The sequence below is a fragment of the Coffea arabica genome, chromosome 10c, assembly GCF_036785885.1.
Source record: "Coffea arabica cultivar ET-39 chromosome 10c, Coffea Arabica ET-39 HiFi, whole genome shotgun sequence".
Taxonomy (NCBI): domain Eukaryota; kingdom Viridiplantae; phylum Streptophyta; class Magnoliopsida; order Gentianales; family Rubiaceae; genus Coffea; species Coffea arabica.
Window position 1 is genome coordinate 31475639 of NC_092329.1, and position 20532 is coordinate 31496170.

The following is a 20532-nucleotide window of genomic DNA, read 5'->3' on the forward strand; positions in this document are numbered from 1 at the left end:
TTTTCCAGCTTCAAGTGGCAATCCAAAATAACCAATACGTTTTTCAATTCAAAATACAATACAACGGTAAACTGCAGTCTTAAGATTCAAGTACAAATTAAAAGAAATCAGCACTGCTCAGATTTCTCAAACTTCAAGACCTGTCAAGGAAAACAATTAAACGTGGGGTGAGCTAAAGCTCAGTGGTGCCCCAAAAACATGCAATCAATTAAAACAATTAACACGTATTGATTCGATTGAAGTAAACAAATAGGAAGGCGATAATACCCAAGTGTACCTTAGACTGGTCGAGGGATTCACCCAACGACGTTACGTCCAGCACTTATATTATTATTATAGACTGGTCGAGGGATTCACCCAACGACTTTACGTCCAGCACTTGATTCATTATTATAGACTGGTCGAGGGATCCACCCAACGACTTTACGTCTAGCACTTGATTTATTATTATAGACTGGTCGAGAGATTCACCCAACGACTTTATGTCCAGCACTTGATTTATTATTATAGACTGGTCGAGGGATTCACCCAACGACTTTTCGTCCAACACTTGGATTCACTAAAAAAAATGTTTTACGCAAGTCACCACTCGAAAGGTTAGTGTGGTAAAGTACACATTGCTCACTTCGATGGGTCAAAACCACTTCACAGTTATAATATAGCAAGTCAATAAAGCACTTTAATCACGTAGCCATGGAACAAGCAAGGACACTCACCAAGAGTGAAGTTCAGATGTCAAATTGGGAATCGAATTCCGCTTCCTCGCAATATCCTAGAATATCAAATATTGAAACTATAAGCTTTTATTCAGTCTTTAGGCTCAAACACATTGAGGTTTATCTAATATATTGCTAGTTTACTTTCCCATAGTAATTTAAAAAATCTACTTAGATTGAAACTTGACACAAATAGTAGAAATGTTTCTTATAATTTTCCTTGAGGTACTTTTCCTTATAAAAGGGTAACTAGTATAAATTTTCTTGAAATAAGTCGACAAACCTCTTAATATCAATGTTAGAAAGTTACTTTGAACATTTCTTTAAAGCTATGGTTTCTGCAAAAATTATTACTAAAACTATTTTACCCTAAAATAAGGTTTCTTGCCGAGCAAGTTTCCCATGCTTTTCCCCAGAATTATTAAAACTCGTATTTTGGAACTTTTCCTATAGCTAACTAGCCAAGAGCAATACTTAATGAAAGAAAAAGAGTTAATATAAAACGTAGGGTTTTTCAAAGGCTATAGAATTTATTTACTATAGCTATCATGGCTAGTTTGAGCTAAAGGAAAATATTGGTTGGAAAGTTTTAGGCAAAACACTAGATATTGAGTTTTATAATTTAATACTAGCTGGAAAAAATATTTTTGATTAATTTGATCACAGCTACTCGAGTTCGCAAGGTCGATACAACTTCCACAGCTCCGATTCCAAATCGAAATCACTTTATGGCTCAAATTTGTCGATTGAACAAAATCATTTTTCAAATGGCAAATCACTAATCACATCTCAATTAATCAAATGAGCATAAGGCCTTCAACCTTCAAACAATTCCAGCAATTTATTTTCATCCCTTTAACACTCGTATAAAATTATTTAGATGACCAAGGGCTTCGTCAATCATTAGCCCTTAGCTCCCAACAAGTGATTCTTATAGCAACCAGGTAAACATTTCAAGTGTTTCAATTTACTAACGGTATTTCAGGTCAAAGACCAAATTTACAACCACTTCGTACTAAAGTAAATGTTCCACAGCCAAGAAATTCCAACAATTAGAGTCCATCACTCTTTAATATTTATAAAATCATTCAAATGGCCAAGGGCTTCATCAATCATTAGCCCTTGACAACATCCATAACTTCCAACCACAATTCAATCAAGAATTTAAACCACAAGTAAGCTAAAATCTCAATCCAAATCCAAATTTAGTTTCACCAAGAAACGGAACATTCATGCAAAACAGTCTACTTTGAAAATTCACAGACAGCAGTACACATGGAGGAAAAATACAAAATTTCTACAGGACAAAGGCCTATGATTCTAGTTTCAAATGCCACTGACGGCGCCTTAAACGGATTTTCCTACACCATGATATAAACGTTTTATTGAAACTGGTCAGGGACATTCGAAAATCTAAAGTTTCATTTTTCACTTGTGAAAAACTCCTTTTTCTCTTTTGCTACCAAAATGTTTGTATTCAAACCATCCATACCTTCTTATAGGTCTCCAAAACAACATATTCCGACATTTCCATCCCTCATGTTTTAAGGAAAAAATTTCAAAAACCAAGCAAATTTTTCAACTCAACTTTCGGCTATCACATAAGAAATTCCATCTTCCAATATATAAAGTATTTCATTGCTAAACAACTTACACCATTTACAACTTACAACTCTGTTGTATTTCTAAACCATTATATTCCAAGGGAAAAATAAAATAAATTCCAGAAACCAATTACACTTCCAAAACAACTAAAATTTCTGGTTCAACCTTGCGGCTTCCAAAGTTTTTCCAGCAACCAATCTACTTTAGTTCAAATCTTCCCTCGGCTTAATCATGGTTTTAGGTACTCAATTTCAGCGTTTAAACACTTAGCTAACTATTAAAATTTTCTACTTCAAAACCTGATTCATACAGCAACTAAAATTATCAAGAAAATTCCAGAAATCTGTCCAACTAGCCACGGTTAAACATGCATGGAGGAACTCTCTGTTTTCATTTTATTTTCTGGGTTAAAACATGCTTTTAAACTCTCAATTCCCTCATGCAAATTCTTAGCTAGAAAATAAACATTTCTAGTTCAGAAATAGAGTTCAAACAACAACCATTGGCATCAAAATTTTCTAAAATTTTTTTCCTGCTTGGCTCGGATGACATGCTTGGGCAGATTGCCCCTTTTGATTTTTATTTTTCTGGTTTATCTAACTAATTAGTTGCATGCAGAGCCTAATTAACTGGTTATTAACCTTCTAACCATGGTTATAAGTTTAAACAACAACATTAAACCAATTTAGGCTGCAACAGATCAAGCTAAACTCTCGGCAGCCCCAACACTTGCACATAACAGAAATTCTGTTCTTAAAATTCCCATTCGAGTGCCTAACATCAACATGCATGTCCCTAGCTGGCTTAACCTTATTGTTATTGAGTAGTTAAACACTTAATCAAACTCAAATTGTCGTAGGAAATCAGAAATAATGCTACATTTCTAAACCAGCTACTCGGCAGAATTGTTTAGCCCCAAGACAGAATTTTTGTATGCTATACCCACATCATCCGAATGCACAAATCCACATGCATGGTATTAATCTTCAAGTTTTCATTCGGCTAAGTACACTTAGATGCTCAGATTGTCCCAGAAAATTGAAAATAAAACTGCATTATCGGCTCAACTTCTCGGCAGAAACATCAACATCCAAAACAGAAATTTTCTAATGGCTTAATCTCATTCATCCGACTGTACCATAGTACATGCATGCCCCTAGATAGCTCAAACTATCTCTGATTAGTCATAAAATGAATCCAGAAATTACCTCACAGCAAGCTAAGCTCACGCAAGAAAATCTGGAAAATTTCTGCTCCCTCTCGGCTCTCACGCACACTGGTTGGTCCTGGTTCGATTTGCAGCTGGAAATGGTGTTGTGGTGAAGATGGTTGCAGCTAGGAAATGTTGGTCTGAAGTGAACGAAAATGGTGATGATCAGCAGCTCCTTCGACTTCCACTTGCTCTCCCTGGTTTCACTCCAACTCACGGCCAGAACCAAAAACATTCAATCCTGCGGTTTCTTTTCTTCCACTCGGCTGCAGAGTGCAGCTCGGCCTCTCTCTCGCTCTCTCGGTTTGTCGACACTAGCAAGGCAGAGTGAAATGCAGTTGTGGTTTGAGATGTGAAGTGGAAAGGAAATGAAGAGGGTGCCGTGGTTTTGAGAGGTGTTTGTGGTTAGAATTGGTTGAGTGTGGAGATGGTTTACGTATGGAATTGGAGAGAATGGGATTGGACAATTTGGGCGGTGATGGAAATGTTGTCAGAAGGGGTGTTTGGCCGTGCATGGTGATGGTTGTGGTGTAGTGGGGATTTTGTGGATTGTGAAGGGCATTTTGGTCCTTTCACTTTGCTCCCTAACCTCAACTAAAATCTCAATTCTAACTTAATTCCAACAATTATCCCCAAGTGTGATTTTAAGGCCTAATTATACACTAGTATACTTAAACCGTTTTTATCGAATATTTATCGATTACAATTTAATATTAAGGTTCCTAGTAAATCCTAACATTCTTACTTTATTAATTAAACTATTAAAATCAAGTTTGACCTTAATATAACTTTAACATTCTTGATATTCATTAGCTCAATCCTTATTAACACTTAAGGTTAGCAACTAATTGGAGTTAGTCATTGGAATTTAAATAATTTGTTTTAAGATAGTAAGGTTATCGACTCAAGTGTCATTAATTAAGCATAAAGGAATTTATTTTTAAAGAGTAAACTTACTATAACTCAAGAGTTATTACTTTAGTATAGCAATACCGAATAATTCAATATTGGGCACAATCATATTATTTGTTACATAAAAATTATCTTTACACTTTATTTCAAAACAATTAATTACAATACTAGAATTCAAAGAAATTAATTGTTAAATCAATGAAATAATTTACCATCGAAATATAAGTTTAATGTAACAAAACTAAGAAGTTTAATAGTTTCGCACAATTCTTTTATTTTGCACATAACGTTTATTTATACGTACTTATTTAAAAACAATTAGATTTAGTGCTAAAATTTATTAAAGAATTAAAATGCAAATGAAATATGCACTGATATTTATATGTATATTTTCAGGGTTCTCACATCCTCCCCTCCTTACAATGAATTTTGTCCTCAAAATTCACACTTTCTTGAGAAACAAATCGGAATACTTTTTCTGCATTTCTTCTTCTAACTCCCAAGTTGCTTCTCCGGAAATCCAAAGTTCCAATACTTTTGTTCTGCAATCAAGCTTAGCATGGTGATGAGTTAGAAAATTCTTTCCTATAATAACATCATAACCTCGTATGTCCAATTTGATTAGATCCACTAGTATTTTATGCCCTTCAATCCAGAATTCGCAGTTATTATAAGTTAAGCTACTGATTAAAATCTTATTACCCATTGATGTTTTAACTTCAAGGTCAAGGGTAATCTAACAGGTTTGACGTTAACTCCAGATGAAAAAGTTTGGTTCACAAATGAATGAGTTGCACTATGATCAATTAACACTCTAGCTAATTGATGAGAAATGGGAAGAGTACCTTCCACGGCTTCCGAAGAATCAGGTACAGGTTGGTCATTTATAGCGTAAACCCTGGTAGGAACTTTCGGCCTATTCTCTCTAATGTTGGCTGGTTCATCATTCAGGGTATTATCCTCTTGTATTTTCGGGCAATCGGCAATTTGGTGCTCGCTGCTTCCACACTTCAAGCACTTTCCTGCTTTCCTCCAGCAACCGGCCTCGGTATGTCCAGGTTTCTTGCAATACCCACAAGTTCCCTGGAAAGGTATCGCACGACTTCCTTGTGGGGCGTTCCTAGGTTGACCTCTTCCATTTGGTCCCCCGTTAGTTCCATTATTTCTTCCTCCGGCACCTCTGGCACCAGTTCCTCGACCCACTTTGGCCAGTGGAGCATTTGTATAAGTCGGCTCCCGACTGCTGCTAGGTGCAAATCTTTTCTTGGCCTGGTAAGTTTTTACTTGAGTTCTAGCAACTTCAACCCTTTGAGCTCTTTCTACAGCATCAGCAAATGTGTCTATCCGAACAGCAGCTAATCCCTCCTGAATTTCCACGTTTAGTCCCTGCACAAACCTCCGGACACGCCTTTGTTCCGTGGCTATCAGTTCAGGAGCAAATCGGGACAATTTTGTGAACTGGACTTCATATTCGGCGACACTCATCGCCCCTTGCTTACATTTTATGAAGTCGTCCTCTCTCTTTTCTTGAATGAGAGGTGGAAGAAATTTGGCGTTGAACTCCCTTGTGAAGTTCGCCCAGGTCCTGGGAATATGATTCCTGTCCCAATTGACCCTAATTAGGTTCCACCAGGAACGAGCAGCTCCTTCAAACTGGAATGCTGCAAAAGTCACTTGCCTCCCTTCCGTATAATTTAGAGCGGCAAAAATATCAGAGATCCTTTCCCACCAACCTTCGACTACCTCAGGTTCTGGGCCTCCGTAGAACTTAGGAGGTCCAAACTTCAGGAATCTCTCTAATGCCCGATCCTCATAATCGATTGGGCCTCCTTGCTGATGCACCGCTCCATGGGCTTGATGCTCAGTCATGCACTCTAACACATCAGTTATTCTATTGATTGCGGTGGCCACTGGATCTTCGGCCACGTTTCCCTGACCATGGTCTGGGTTGACCTCAGGTTCCCTATCACTACCACCCTCGGGGTGTTGCCTAGTTGGTCTCCCACGTCCTCTATCTCTAACTTGTAGATCCATAGCCTAGTTATGCCTATTGATAAAAATAAAGTGATCAAGCGAAGATGTTGCTATTTATTTACTTGTTATTATTAAGTGAAGTCAACATGAATACCAAGAGAAAGAAAATTTAAAACACTTAAAGCATATATTCACATACCAAAGTTCATACAACTTTAAAAGCCAAACAATTCACAGTACATTTAATATTTTCACACATAACTCAAATTTCGATCTTTATAAACATGAAGGAAAGCAAGTCAATAATACACCGATTATTATAACCACATAACTAATAGCTCAACCCTTAGTTTAGATTCAACTTAACCTTCATTAGTTTAGTCTTCGACAATCCCACTAGGCCCCACTCATTCTTCCGATTTCACTTCCATAGATTCCTCTTAAATACGTAATTGGCACTAATCTTCAAGATCACACCATTGGCTCTTTACCTTTAACTTTCAAAAGTTAGACTTGATTCCTTCGATCCTATTTTTCCAAACTTAGTCATGATTTCTAGTCACATCATAATGCGATATACTGAATTCTTTTCAATTGCAAATACACCATTTAATGAAATATTTGGTATTCGGGTAGAAGAATCTGACTATAGGATAATTCACACCTCAGGCTGGCCAGTCCCAAGAGTAACTTACCTATATTTAAGATTCCTACCCAACATACATGTCTAATATCCCAACTATAAACTTTTGTTCCACACTTAACGAGTCAATCCCCACAGTCCGAGAGTCCTCTCCCGGCACGAGCTCGATAAGAGCTCTGATACCACCTGTGACGACCCCACTTCCCCCTAAGGCGAACCAGAGGGTTGGCGGGTCATCGCCCAACTCTCGCCAGGACTCACGCACGCACACTAACTCGAATCCCTCCGAAGAATAACCTAAACTATTATAATATCGCTTCCCTAAAAAAAAAGTCAATCACTAAACCACAGTAACTTCAGAGATAGCAGTAAAGAAGATAGCCAGTCGACGGCTCTTAAACATCTCACGCGTTACCTCTAAGGTATAAGGTCGTACCAATCCGGATATATACTTTCACCCACCACAATTACAACCATACAAGCCAAATATAATAATTAGGGTTTACACATTTTCCAGCTTCAAGTGGCAATCCAAAATAACCAATACGTTTTTCAATTCAAAATACAATACAACGGTAAACTGCAGTCTTAAGATTCAAGTACAAATTAAAAGAAATCAGCACTGCTCAGATTTCTCAAACTTCAAGACCTGTCAAGGAAAACAATTAAACGTGGGGTGAGCTAAAGCTCAGTGGTGCCCCAAAAACATGCAATCAATTAAAACAATTAACACGTATTGATTCGATTGAAGTAAACAAATAGGAAGGCGATAATACCCAAGTGTACCTTAGACTGGTCGAGGGATTCACCCAACGACGTTACGTCCAGCACTTATATTATTATTATAGACTGGTCGAGGGATTCACCCAACGACTTTACGTCCAGCACTTGATTCATTATTATAGACTGGTCGAGGGATCCACCCAACGACTTTACGTCTAGCACTTGATTTATTATTATAGACTGGTCGAGAGATTCACCCAACGACTTTATGTCCAGCACTTGATTTATTATTATAGACTGGTCGAGGGATTCACCCAACGACTTTTCGTCCAACACTTGGATTCACTAAAAAAAATGTTTTACGCAAGTCACCACTCGAAAGGTTAGTGTGGTAAAGTACACATTGCTCACTTCGATGGGTCAAAACCACTTCACAGTTATAATATAGCAAGTCAATAAAGCACTTTAATCACGTAGCCATGGAACAAGCAAGGACACTCACCAAGAGTGAAGTTCAGATGTCAAATTGGGAATCGAATTCCGCTTCCTCGCAATATCCTAGAATATCAAATATTGAAACTATAAGCTTTTATTCAGTCTTTAGGCTCAAACACATTGAGGTTTATCTAATATATTGCTAGTTTACTTTCCCATAGTAATTTAAAAAATCTACTTAGATTGAAACTTGACACAAATAGTAGAAATGTTTCTTATAATTTTCCTTGAGGTACTTTTCCTTATAAAAGGGTAACTAGTATAAATTTTCTTGAAATAAGTCGACAAACCTCTTAATATCAATGTTAGAAAGTTACTTTGAACATTTCTTTAAAGCTATGGTTTCTGCAAAAATTATTACTAAAACTATTTTACCCTAAAATAAGGTTTCTTGCCGAGCAAGTTTCCCATGCTTTTCCCCAGAATTATTAAAACTCGTATTTTGGAACTTTTCCTATAGCTAACTAGCCAAGAGCAATACTTAATGAAAGAAAAAGAGTTAATATAAAACGTAGGGTTTTTCAAAGGCTATAGAATTTATTTACTATAGCTATCATGGCTAGTTTGAGCTAAAGGAAAATATTGGTTGGAAAGTTTTAGGCAAAACACTAGATATTGAGTTTTATAATTTAATACTAGCTGGAAAAAATATTTTTGATTAATTTGATCACAGCTACTCGAGTTCGCAAGGTCGATACAACTTCCACAGCTCCGATTCCAAATCGAAATCACTTTATGGCTCAAATTTGTCGATTGAACAAAATCATTTTTCAAATGGCAAATCACTAATCACATCTCAATTAATCAAATGAGCATAAGGCCTTCAACCTTCAAACAATTCCAGCAATTTATTTTCATCCCTTTAACACTCGTATAAAATTATTTAGATGACCAAGGGCTTCGTCAATCATTAGCCCTTAGCTCCCAACAAGTGATTCTTATAGCAACCAGGTAAACATTTCAAGTGTTTCAATTTACTAACGGTATTTCAGGTCAAAGACCAAATTTACAACCACTTCGTACTAAAGTAAATGTTCCACAGCCAAGAAATTCCAACAATTAGAGTCCATCACTCTTTAATATTTATAAAATCATTCAAATGGCCAAGGGCTTCATCAATCATTAGCCCTTGACAACATCCATAACTTCCAACCACAATTCAATCAAGAATTTAAACCACAAGTAAGCTAAAATCTCAATCCAAATCCAAATTTAGTTTCACCAAGAAACGGAACATTCATGCAAAACAGTCTACTTTGAAAATTCACAGACAGCAGTACACATGGAGGAAAAATACAAAATTTCTACAGGACAAAGGCCTATGATTCTAGTTTCAAATGCCACTGACGGCGCCTTAAACGGATTTTCCTACACCATGATATAAACGTTTTATTGAAACTGGTCAGGGACATTCGAAAATCTAAAGTTTCATTTTTCACTTGTGAAAAACTCCTTTTTCTCTTTTGCTACCAAAATGTTTGTATTCAAACCATCCATACCTTCTTATAGGTCTCCAAAACAACATATTCCGACATTTCCATCCCTCATGTTTTAAGGAAAAAATTTCAAAAACCAAGCAAATTTTTCAACTCAACTTTCGGCTATCACATAAGAAATTCCATCTTCCAATATATCAAGTATTTCATTGCTAAACAACTTACACCATTTACAACTTACAACTCTGTTGTATTTCTAAACCATTATATTCCAAGGGAAAAATAAAATAAATTCCAGAAACCAATTACACTTCCAAAACAACTAAAATTTCTGGTTCAACCTTGCGGCTTCCAAAGTTTTTCCAGCAACCAATCTACTTTAGTTCAAATCTTCCCTCGGCTTAATCATGGTTTTAGGTACTCAATTTCAGCGTTTAAACACTTAGCTAACTATTAAAATTTTCTACTTCAAAACCTGATTCATACAGCAACTAAAATTATCAAGAAAATTCCAGAAATCTGTCCAACTAGCCACGGTTAAACATGCATGGAGGAACTCTCTGTTTTCATTTTATTTTCTGGGTTAAAACATGCTTTTAAACTCTCAATTCCCTCATGCAAATTCTTAGCTAGAAAATAAACATTTCTAGTTCAGAAATAGAGTTCAAACAACAACCATTGGCATCAAAATTTTCTAAAATTGTTTTCCTGCTTGGCTCGGATGACATGCTTGGGCAGATTGCCCCTTTTGATTTTTATTTTTCTGGTTTATCTAACTAATTAGTTGCATGCAGAGCCTAATTAACTGGTTATTAACCTTCTAACCATGGTTATAAGTTTAAACAACAACATTAAACCAATTTAGGCTGCAACAGATCAAGCTAAACTCTCGGCAGCCCCAACACTTGCACATAACAGAAATTCTGTTCTTAAAATTCCCATTCGAGTGCCTAACATCAACATGCATGTCCCTAGCTGGCTTAACCTTATTGTTATTGAGTAGTTAAACACTTAATCAAACTCAAATTGTCGTAGGAAATCAGAAATAATGCTACATTTCTAAACCAGCTACTCGGCAGAATTGTTTAGCCCCAAGACAGAATTTTTGTATGCTATACCCACATCATCCGAATGCACAAATCCACATGCATGGTATTAATCTTCAAGTTTTCATTCGGCTAAGTACACTTAGATGCTCAGATTGTCCCAGAAAATTGAAAATAAAACTGCATTATCGGCTCAACTTCTCGGCAGAAACATCAACATCCAAAACAGAAATTTTCTAATGGCTTAATCTCATTCATCCGACTGTACCATAGTACATGCATGCCCCTAGATAGCTCAAACTATCTCTGATTAGTCATAAAATGAATCCAGAAATTACCTCACAGCAAGCTAAGCTCACGCAAGAAAATCTGGAAAATTTCTGCTCCCTCTCGGCTCTCACGCACACTGGTTGGTCCTGGTTCGATTTGCAGCTGGAAATGGTGTTGTGGTGAAGATGGTTGCAGCTAGGAAATGTTGGTCTGAAGTGAACGAAAATGGTGATGATCAGCAGCTCCTTCGACTTCCACTTGCTCTCCCTGGTTTCACTCCAACTCACGGCCAGAACCAAAAACATTCAATCCTGCGGTTTCTTTTCTTCCACTCGGCTGCAGAGTGCAGCTCGGCCTCTCTCTCGCTCTCTCGGTTTGTCGACACTAGCAAGGCAGAGTGAAATGCAGTTGTGGTTTGAGATGTGAAGTGGAAAGGAAATGAAGAGGGTGCCGTGGTTTTGAGAGGTGTTTGTGGTTAGAATTGGTTGAGTGTGGAGATGGTTTACGTATGGAATTGGAGAGAATGGGATTGGACAATTTGGGCGGTGATGGAAATGTTGTCAGAAGGGGTGTTTGGCCGTGCATGGTGATGGTTGTGGTGTAGTGGGGATTTTGTGGATTGTGAAGGGCATTTTGGTCCTTTCACTTTGCTCCCTAACCTCAACTAAAATCTCAATTCTAACTTAATTCCAACAATTATCCCCAAGTGTGATTTTAAGGCCTAATTATACACTAGTATACTTAAACCGTTTTTATCGAATATTTATCGATTACAATTTAATATTAAGGTTCCTAGTAAATCCTAACATTCTTACTTTATTAATTAAACTATTAAAATCAAGTTTGACCTTAATATAACTTTAACATTCTTGATATTCATTAGCTCAATCCTTATTAACACTTAAGGTTAGCAACTAATTGGAGTTAGTCATTGGAATTTAAATAATTTGTTTTAAGATAGTAAGGTTATCGACTCAAGTGTCATTAATTAAGCATAAAGGAATTTATTTTTAAAGAGTAAACTTACTATAACTCAAGAGTTATTACTTTAGTATAGCAATACCGAATAATTCAATATTGGGCACAATCATATTATTTGTTACATAAAAATTATCTTTACACTTTATTTCAAAACAATTAATTACAATACTAGAATTCAAAGAAATTAATTGTTAAATCAATGAAATAATTTACCATCGAAATATAAGTTTAATGTAACAAAACTAAGAAGTTTAATAGTCTCGCACAATTCTTTTATTTTGCACATAACGTTTATTTATACGTACTTATTTAAAAACAATTAGATTTAGTGCTAAAATTTATTAAAGAATTAAAATGCAAATGAAATATGCACTGATATTTATATGTATATTTTCAGGGTTCTCACAGGATTATGATCCTCAATACATAGCATAGCAAAAGTTTTTCAATGCAAAAGATGAACTATTGTCCTAATGATGAAATGCAAAGTCCTAGTAGTGCTTAGATGGTGATTTTCAATGATCCAGGCCTTCTCCTGGTTAGACGAAACTGCTCAGGATCCACTTGGTCTTCATCCTCAGTTTCAGCATCATCATCTTCAGTCGTCTCCATAGTTACAGGAACCTTGCCTTTATCTTTGGGTTGGGAGCTGAAAGCATGTGCCTCTGGAGTGGTTTCAGTACCAGGAGTATGCTCTGTGGGCTGGGGTCTTGGCTCTTTTTGATGAGCACTTTCATTGAATTCAGGGATTGGAGGCACGAGGAGATTCCTTTTTTCAATGAAGATGGACTGCTGGGCAGGAGACATGGTCATCATGAGACCATCTTCAATGAGCAGAACATGTTGTTTGAGGTCCTCAAGCAAGGAGATGACCTCAGAATTGGAAGAGAATGACTTGCTAGCTGATTTTCTAGGGTGGGTGGTGAATGGAGAGACATACATGGACTGATCACGAGAAGTTCTAGGAGTGACAGGGGTTTCGTGAATATTTTTTCTCCTAGTTTCTGCCACAGTCTCCTTATAACACCAATAGCCCTCAAAAAATTTCAGATTCTTTCTTTCAAAATACGCTTGTGAGAAAACTGTTGAGGCACTGTCTTTGGATGATTTTCCAGTAAAAGGAATTTTAAAATGGGCAAAGATAGGAGTCAGAAATTGTCCATAAGAGAGCTTCCTACGACTATCAGTGCTAATTTTGAGCAGAAATTTGGACATCACAAACCCAAAGTCAATTTTGACTTTTTCAACAAAACAGTAAAAGAGATAAAGCTCCATTTTGTTCGCATCAGTTCTGTGGGCATCAGTGGGCACCAACAGATTTGAAATGATGGTAAAAATTATCAAGTTCTGAGGACTAAGATCTTCTAATCTTGCCTCAACAGGAGTGTTGAAATGTGATCGAAAATAGGTCATGAGTTTAGCAACGTGAAAATGATGATAAGCAGAGGGATATTCTTCATATGAAAAGAAATTTGCAACTTTTCCTTTAAAACCAGATTCAATACTTGTTTTCAGAATGGAATTCACAATGTCAGGAGTTAACGTGATGTCTACAGAGTTGACCCTAGAGATGAGTTTAGTGTGTGAGTTACCCTTTTTGAGATTTGTAAAGAATTGATAAAGCATATCAAGGTAAAAAGTATTAGGGATGGACAGAAGATGAATCCATTTTTGGAACTCAAAAAGTTTAATGATAGGTTCGAGATCAAGCTTATGAAATTCGGGAGGAGAAATGGTTCTTTGAGTGATGAAACCCTTTTGTGAGACCAACTCAAATCTGTCTCTGGCCTCATCATCAATGAATTTTGGCAGAGGAGAAGGTTCCTTAGCAGGCTGAGTCACTGGTTCCTTTCCAGACCGTTTCCTTTTTGCAGTTTGCTTGGCAGATAACTCAGTATTCTGAACCTCAGGCCTTGTCCGTGGAGATTTTTTGGTAGATGGCTTAGGGGTGTGCTGAACCTCAGCATTTTTCTCTGCATTTGGTTGAGGAGTGCTTCCTTTTTGGGTAGACCTTTTTCTTTTCCCAGGTGATTTCGAGATAGTCACTTCAGCATGGGTGGGTTCCTCCATTTCTTCTACATTCCTACCACCTAGATTTTCTTCAGAGTGACGCTCTTCCATCTGCTCATCAGATGGCTCAACAGTTGGAGCATCGCGCTTCCTTTGAGCAGCTTACTTCACCTTTCCACCTCTGTTTGCAGTTTTCTTTTTGGATGCTTTGGTAAAGGGTTTCACAATTTCAATATCCTCATCCCTAAATCTAAAAGAGCGTCCGACCCCAGTAGAACCACCTCTAATCCTAACCATGATGTAATGTAGTTGGATGTTGATGTAGCGAGTGGTGAAAAGTGTATAAGATAGATGAAGAGTGCAATATGAGTTAATAGTGATGCACGAACCAACCACAAGAAGTCAGATTCGAACACTTAGGGTTTCGGATATAAATTTGGGAAATATGAAGCAGTTAGAAATTGGAAGAGGTTATTATGTTCAGTGTGACGACCCCACTTCTCCCAATGGCGAACCCAAGGGTATCGGCGGGCCGCCTGCCTAGCTCGTGCCAGGACTCAAAACCTAAAGTAATAAAACTAGATAAATCGAAAGCACTATATACAAAAATATACAAACCCCAAAAGTGTTCTAATTACATTCTTCAAAAGTGTGACGACCCCACTTCTCCCAAGGGCGAACCCAAGGGTATCGGCGGGCCGCCTGCCTAACTCGCGCCAGGACTCAAAACTTAAAACAATCAAAGCCAGAAAATTCAAAAGAGTACTATATACAACCCCAAAAGAGTTATAATTACATTCTCCAAAAGTATCGAGTCAAACCACCAAAACAAAAACAAACATCCTAACTGTTCAACTATTACAAGCCAATCTTACTATACTAGTATACGAGCCAAAAGTCCCCGCGTCGGCCCCTGCTAAGGAAAACAAAAGGAATGGGGTAAGCTATATGCTTAGTAAGTAAACAGGGGCGAAAGCGTAAATTCATGTAGCAACAATTACACAATAAGAGTAAAGCAAAAGCAGAAAAGAACAACATCATATAATAAGGATACGGGTGGCTCCAAAGCCAATTCATGTGCCATGCATGATCTCCTGCCGACACTCCGTCGACCACAAATAATAGTCCGTAGAACTTCACTTGTACACCCACCGACACCTTATCACCCTCACTGGCCAGTCACCTCACAAACTTGCCCGGGCGAACGAAATCACAAACTTGAGCTTGAGTCACAAGCTCGGGTCACAAACTTGGTCACCTTCTCGGTGAACCGGATTCACAAAATTGGTTCATAACATGAACCTACAAACTTGGTGACCTCAGACTAAGTTGGACTGCCTTCGACCAAGCCCTAACCGGCTCTAATAGTCCAACCAGGTCAAGAGTTCGCCCCAAACTCACAAACTTCACAAAATTATTCAAAATCACAAACTTTGCAAACTTCACAAACTTTATTCGAAAGTCGCCCCGAGCCACAAGCTCAAGGGTTTTGGTTCCAAAAGGTTCATATACATATGCCAAGTACAATTATACATTCAAATTAGGGTTTAGGTCGAGTGCGATAAAGTACACCCTCGCCTAAGTGCCCTTTTCACATATCTCAAACACATAGCAAAGAAAACACATCAAACTGGCCTGAATACTTACCCAAAATACCGAAAATAGTACGAAAGCAAAATCGCTTCGCGCGTTCGCTAGTAGTGGGCCCCACCGGCTCCGCCTAACTCACCGCTATCTAAAATAGAAGATTTTATCACAAACGGCCACTAACATGCCCAAAACAAGCAAACGGCAAAACAACACGCGCGCACGTAAATATGACGGACGGAAACGGAGACGGCCGTTAGCGGAAACGGCAGATTTGACACTCGTTTCTAGTTTACTCATAAGTTGAGCTACGAATATCGGATTAAGGCGTATGAGATGCCAAATCGAAGCTTAAAGGATGAACAACAACTGTTATGAAGACATCCAGAACTGAAACTGGAGGCTTTAGTCCCAAATGAACCAAACACAATCACTTACGAAATCTGGCTAATGCACAAATGGTCAGTTTTGAGTGCAAACTTTTTTCTATGCTACACATGGTCAAAAGAGCTAAAAATTGGTAGTTAGATAGTTCATTCCAAATGGAACAACTTTCATGAAGGTCGGCAATCCAAATTCGGAACGGAAATTGGTCATCAGGACCAAAACAGATTTCTGGTCATTTTCACGGGCAGGCCTTGTTTGCTCGGCTATATCTCAGGTTTTATAAATCCGATTCATGAAATTCCAAGGGCGTTAGAAAGCTATGATATAGGGCTATAAGTTTGGTGTTTTGGTTGGAAGCCCAAACAGCTTGTAACTCAGTCAAATGTGAAGCCAAAGTTCCAGCCATAAACTTTCCAAAAACGTACTAGAATCACAAACCGTATTTGACCTCAATATGCGGTAATGGCACCAAATTCACTACGGTTATCGGATGGGGGTGTAAGACCCATCGTTTCGAAGCTAAGAAACAGGAGTACAACAATGTAGAAGGCCACTCAGTCCAAATCCTAGCAAAACTAGGTCAAATATGCAAAATACAAATCCAGAATTACCAAAACAGGTTCGCAAATCACATAAAACTGTAATGACTATAACTTAGTCTATACAAGTCCAAATGCCAAAATTCCAAAGGCATATGGTAGCTAAGACATCCAGCTACATTTCATCAGAAGACACCAACAATAAAATCCAAACCAATTCCAGTCAAAATGGCCAATTACAAGTGCAGTTTTCGCATTCTGATCAACCCAGAACAGCAACAGTAAAATCGACATATCTCACTCTACACTAGTCCAAATGACCTGAAATTTTGTAGGCACTTCAAAATCATCAATACCTACAACTTTTATGTTTTAAGCAAAGGCCAATTCGGCATATAACATGGTGCAATAAATTCGGGCAGAATGTAGCTTCATGAACCCTAACTTTCCAAAATTTATTCCAAATCCAAAATTGGTTGCAAATATCAATCATTTCCATCCACTAGAGTCATAACCCCTCATTATCAATCATCATAAACAACCACAACACCATAATCCAATTAAACCAGAAAAATCTTCAATAAAATCAAAACTTCACCAAATCACTTCAAACCAAGATAAAACCAGAAATTTCAGCACTTTAATCACTACTAATCATATCTTAAGCATCAATAGGTGTAGGTGGAAGTTTAAGCTTCACTTACCAAGTAAACAAGAGAGGGGAAGATGTTGGACACCTTAGCTCTTCCAAAAAACTTCACTAAAACACTCACTAGCACCAAATGGAGGAATTTGATGGAGTAGAAACTAGCTTAAGCACTTGAGTTGGATGATTTGAGCTTGTTGGAAGCTAAAATGGTGAAGAGCTCTCTTCCTTTCTTCCTTAAGGTTGGTCGGCCAAAGAAGAGAAAGAAATGGTGATTTTTTGGCCAATTTTTGAAGATATTTACTCAAATGGGTCAAAAGTAAAAAACATGAATAGTGTTCCATAAAGTCCACCCAATAATATTGTGACACTTGGCACCTCTTTAAATGCATTTCTATCCTTTGGTCACCTCTCACATCAATCACTTCACCTCCTCTACTTATCTCTTAACACCCGATAAATTTTACACAGTATCCGAAACTTAACCTTATTGGCCGAATTTTTCCGAACTTTTCGCACTAGTGGGTCCCACATCCGTTATTGATCCTTAATTTCTCAAAATCTAACCAATACTAGAAAAATCATCTAAAAACTATATTTACTCATAAAAATTATCTGGGAAATTTTCTAATAAAGAAAATGTAGAAAAAACGGGTTTTCAATCTTAACCGGAACTTAGGGTTTAAATCTTAATCCCTACTTAGGGTTTTCGAAATACTCCCAAAACCAAACGTTACCGCCCAATTAATGAATATATCAACGTATAACGAACTGGGGCCTCACAAAAAGTACCTGCTCATACTATTACATCCTTATAATTATAACCAAAACCAAAGAGTAGACCCTAAGGAGGGTCCTTATACAAACCACCACAACAAAAACAAACATCCTAATTGTCCAACTATTACAAGCAAACCTAACTATGCTAGTGTATGTGCCAAAAGTCCCCGCGTCGGCCCCTGCTAAGGAAAACAAAAGGAAAGGGGTAAGCTATATGCTTAGTAAGTAAACAGGGGCAAAAGCATAAATTTCACGTAACAACAGTTACACAGTAAGAGTAAAGTAAAAGCAGAAAAGTAACATCACATAATAAGGATACAGGTGGCTCCAAAGCCAGATCGTTTGCCATGCGTGACCTCCTGCCGACACTCCGTCGACCACAAATAATGGTCCGTAGAACTTCACTTGTACTCCCACCGTACACCTTATCACCCTCTCTGGCTAGACACCTCACAAACTTGCTCGAGCGAATGAAATTGAGCTTGGTTCACAAGCTCGGGTCACAAACTTGGTCCACATAATCGGTGAACCAGATTCACAAACATGGTGACCTCAAACCAGGTTGGACTGACTTCGACCAAGCCCTAACCGGCTTGAATAGTCCATCTAGGCCATGAGATCGGGCCCTAAACTCACAAACTTCACAAAATTTACTCAAAAGTCACCCCGAGCCACAAGCTCAAGGGGTTTAATTCCAAAATGATTCATATACATATACCATGTACAAATATGTGTGTAAATTAGGGTTTAGGTCGAGTGCGATAAAGTACACCCTCGCCTAGGTACCCTTTTCATACATATTGAAACACATAAGCAACTAACACATAAGAGCGGCCTGAATACTTACTCAACGAACAAAAGAATAAAAGTTCGAAATTTGTGCCGCGAGGAGTAGCTAGTAGGCCCCACCGGCTCCACCTACCTCACCACCGTCTGAAATAGAAGATTGCGTCACATAACATCATAAACGGCTACTAAAATGCTTAAAACAAGCAAAACGGCAAAATCGGCACATACGAGTGTGGAAACGGCATACGGAAACGGGAATGGTAACCTAATCGCTTTGCCGTCAAAACTGTTTTGAGTCTAATCGAAGCTACGAGTGTTAGATTAAGGTACATGAGGTACCGTTGCGAAGCTAAGAGGAAGGGTTACAGTTTTCATGAAGACACCTCAATCCAGATCTAAACAAAAATAGGTCGAAAGTATAGAAAACCGTTCCAGGAATTCGCACTCTAGAGTAACGAACAGGGTATGTTTACTGGACCATAACTCCCAGATCACAAATCCAAATCAGGAAATTCCAAAGGCATTAGAAAGCTGAGACATAAGGCTAAAACTTTGATGTTTTGGCCAAGACCTAAATCCATTCAGAACAGAACGAAAGTTGAGTGTCAAATTACCCGTCAGAACTGTCCAGATTCAAGGCAGTTCTGACTATCGATCTTGTTTTGGACATAACAGGAGCTACGGAACTCGGATTTCGACGTACTTTATACTGTTTCGAAGCCAAAACCAAGATCTACATTTCTTATGAAGGATTTGACACCCAGATCATACGGGATCAAAACAGAAAAATGCACGGTCAGAGGCTGACTTCAAAACGCAGCACAAACCAATGTTCAAAACAGGCATGAGTGTTTTGTCTATAACTCAGGATACACTAATTCATTTGACCTGAAATTTTACAGGCATATTCAAGACTTATGAGGCTACAACTTTTATGTTTTGAGGAACTTCTGAATCTGTACATAACATCAAGAAAAGTGAAGCCAAAGTTCGGATGCTGAACTGCCCAAGTTTTCCAGATTTGGCGGTTTTGCGCGCCGCAACCGCACGGTCCGTTTCTATGGTACTTATACAAGTTTCCAACCAAATTCCTACCAATGAAACACACATATACCAGCTTCTAAAAGGTCTATTAATGGTCCGAAATTATCTCCTTATTTTACCACAGAATTACCAAACACGAACCATAATCCCTAACCTAACTTCATTTGCACTAAGGAACTTGATCTAACACCCAACTAACCAAACCCTAACCAACTAAACATTAGCCAAGCTAAACTAACCTAAGAAAGCCTAGGGTTTCTTAACCCAAATCAGTTTTTTTTCCACCAACTCATCAACCCAAAGAAACCAATCATCAAACACAACCACTACAATCTTCATAGCACAAAATTAAAGCTAGCATGAAACCCTAATTCTTTCATAAGCTTAATCAAAATTTCAGCAACATCATCATCATAATTAAACCATGAAACTTCAATATAAACATCACATCCGCCATACAAATCCATAATCACAATAAAATACATCACTTCCATAGCTCAAAGATTAAAAACCCCAAAACTTAACTTTCAAAGAAGATGATTTACCTTCAAATAGGTTTGGTAGATAATCAAACTTCAACAATCAAGTTCCTAAGTTGTTCCCTCAAGCTCCAAAGGCAAGATGGAAGCTATAAATTGCAGAATTTTGAAGCAAGTTTCCTCTCTTTTCTTTCCTCCTTGGTCGGCACTCTCCCTCTCTCTTTTCCTTCTTAATTTGTTTTGTTTTCTTATGATAACTT

The 20532-nt window shown here is 37.8% G+C and overlaps 1 long non-coding RNA gene across 1 annotated transcript; it reads right to left on the reverse strand.

Annotated features, from left to right (window-relative positions):
• Positions 1 to 5521, reverse strand: LOC140016287 (uncharacterized). Its single transcript, XR_011822664.1, has 3 exons — positions 5289 to 5521; positions 717 to 772; positions 1 to 140 (listed from the first exon to the last, which is right to left on the reverse strand). It is a non-coding gene; the product is annotated as an uncharacterized lncRNA (long non-coding RNA).
• Positions 5522 to 20532: the final 15011 nt, after the last annotated feature.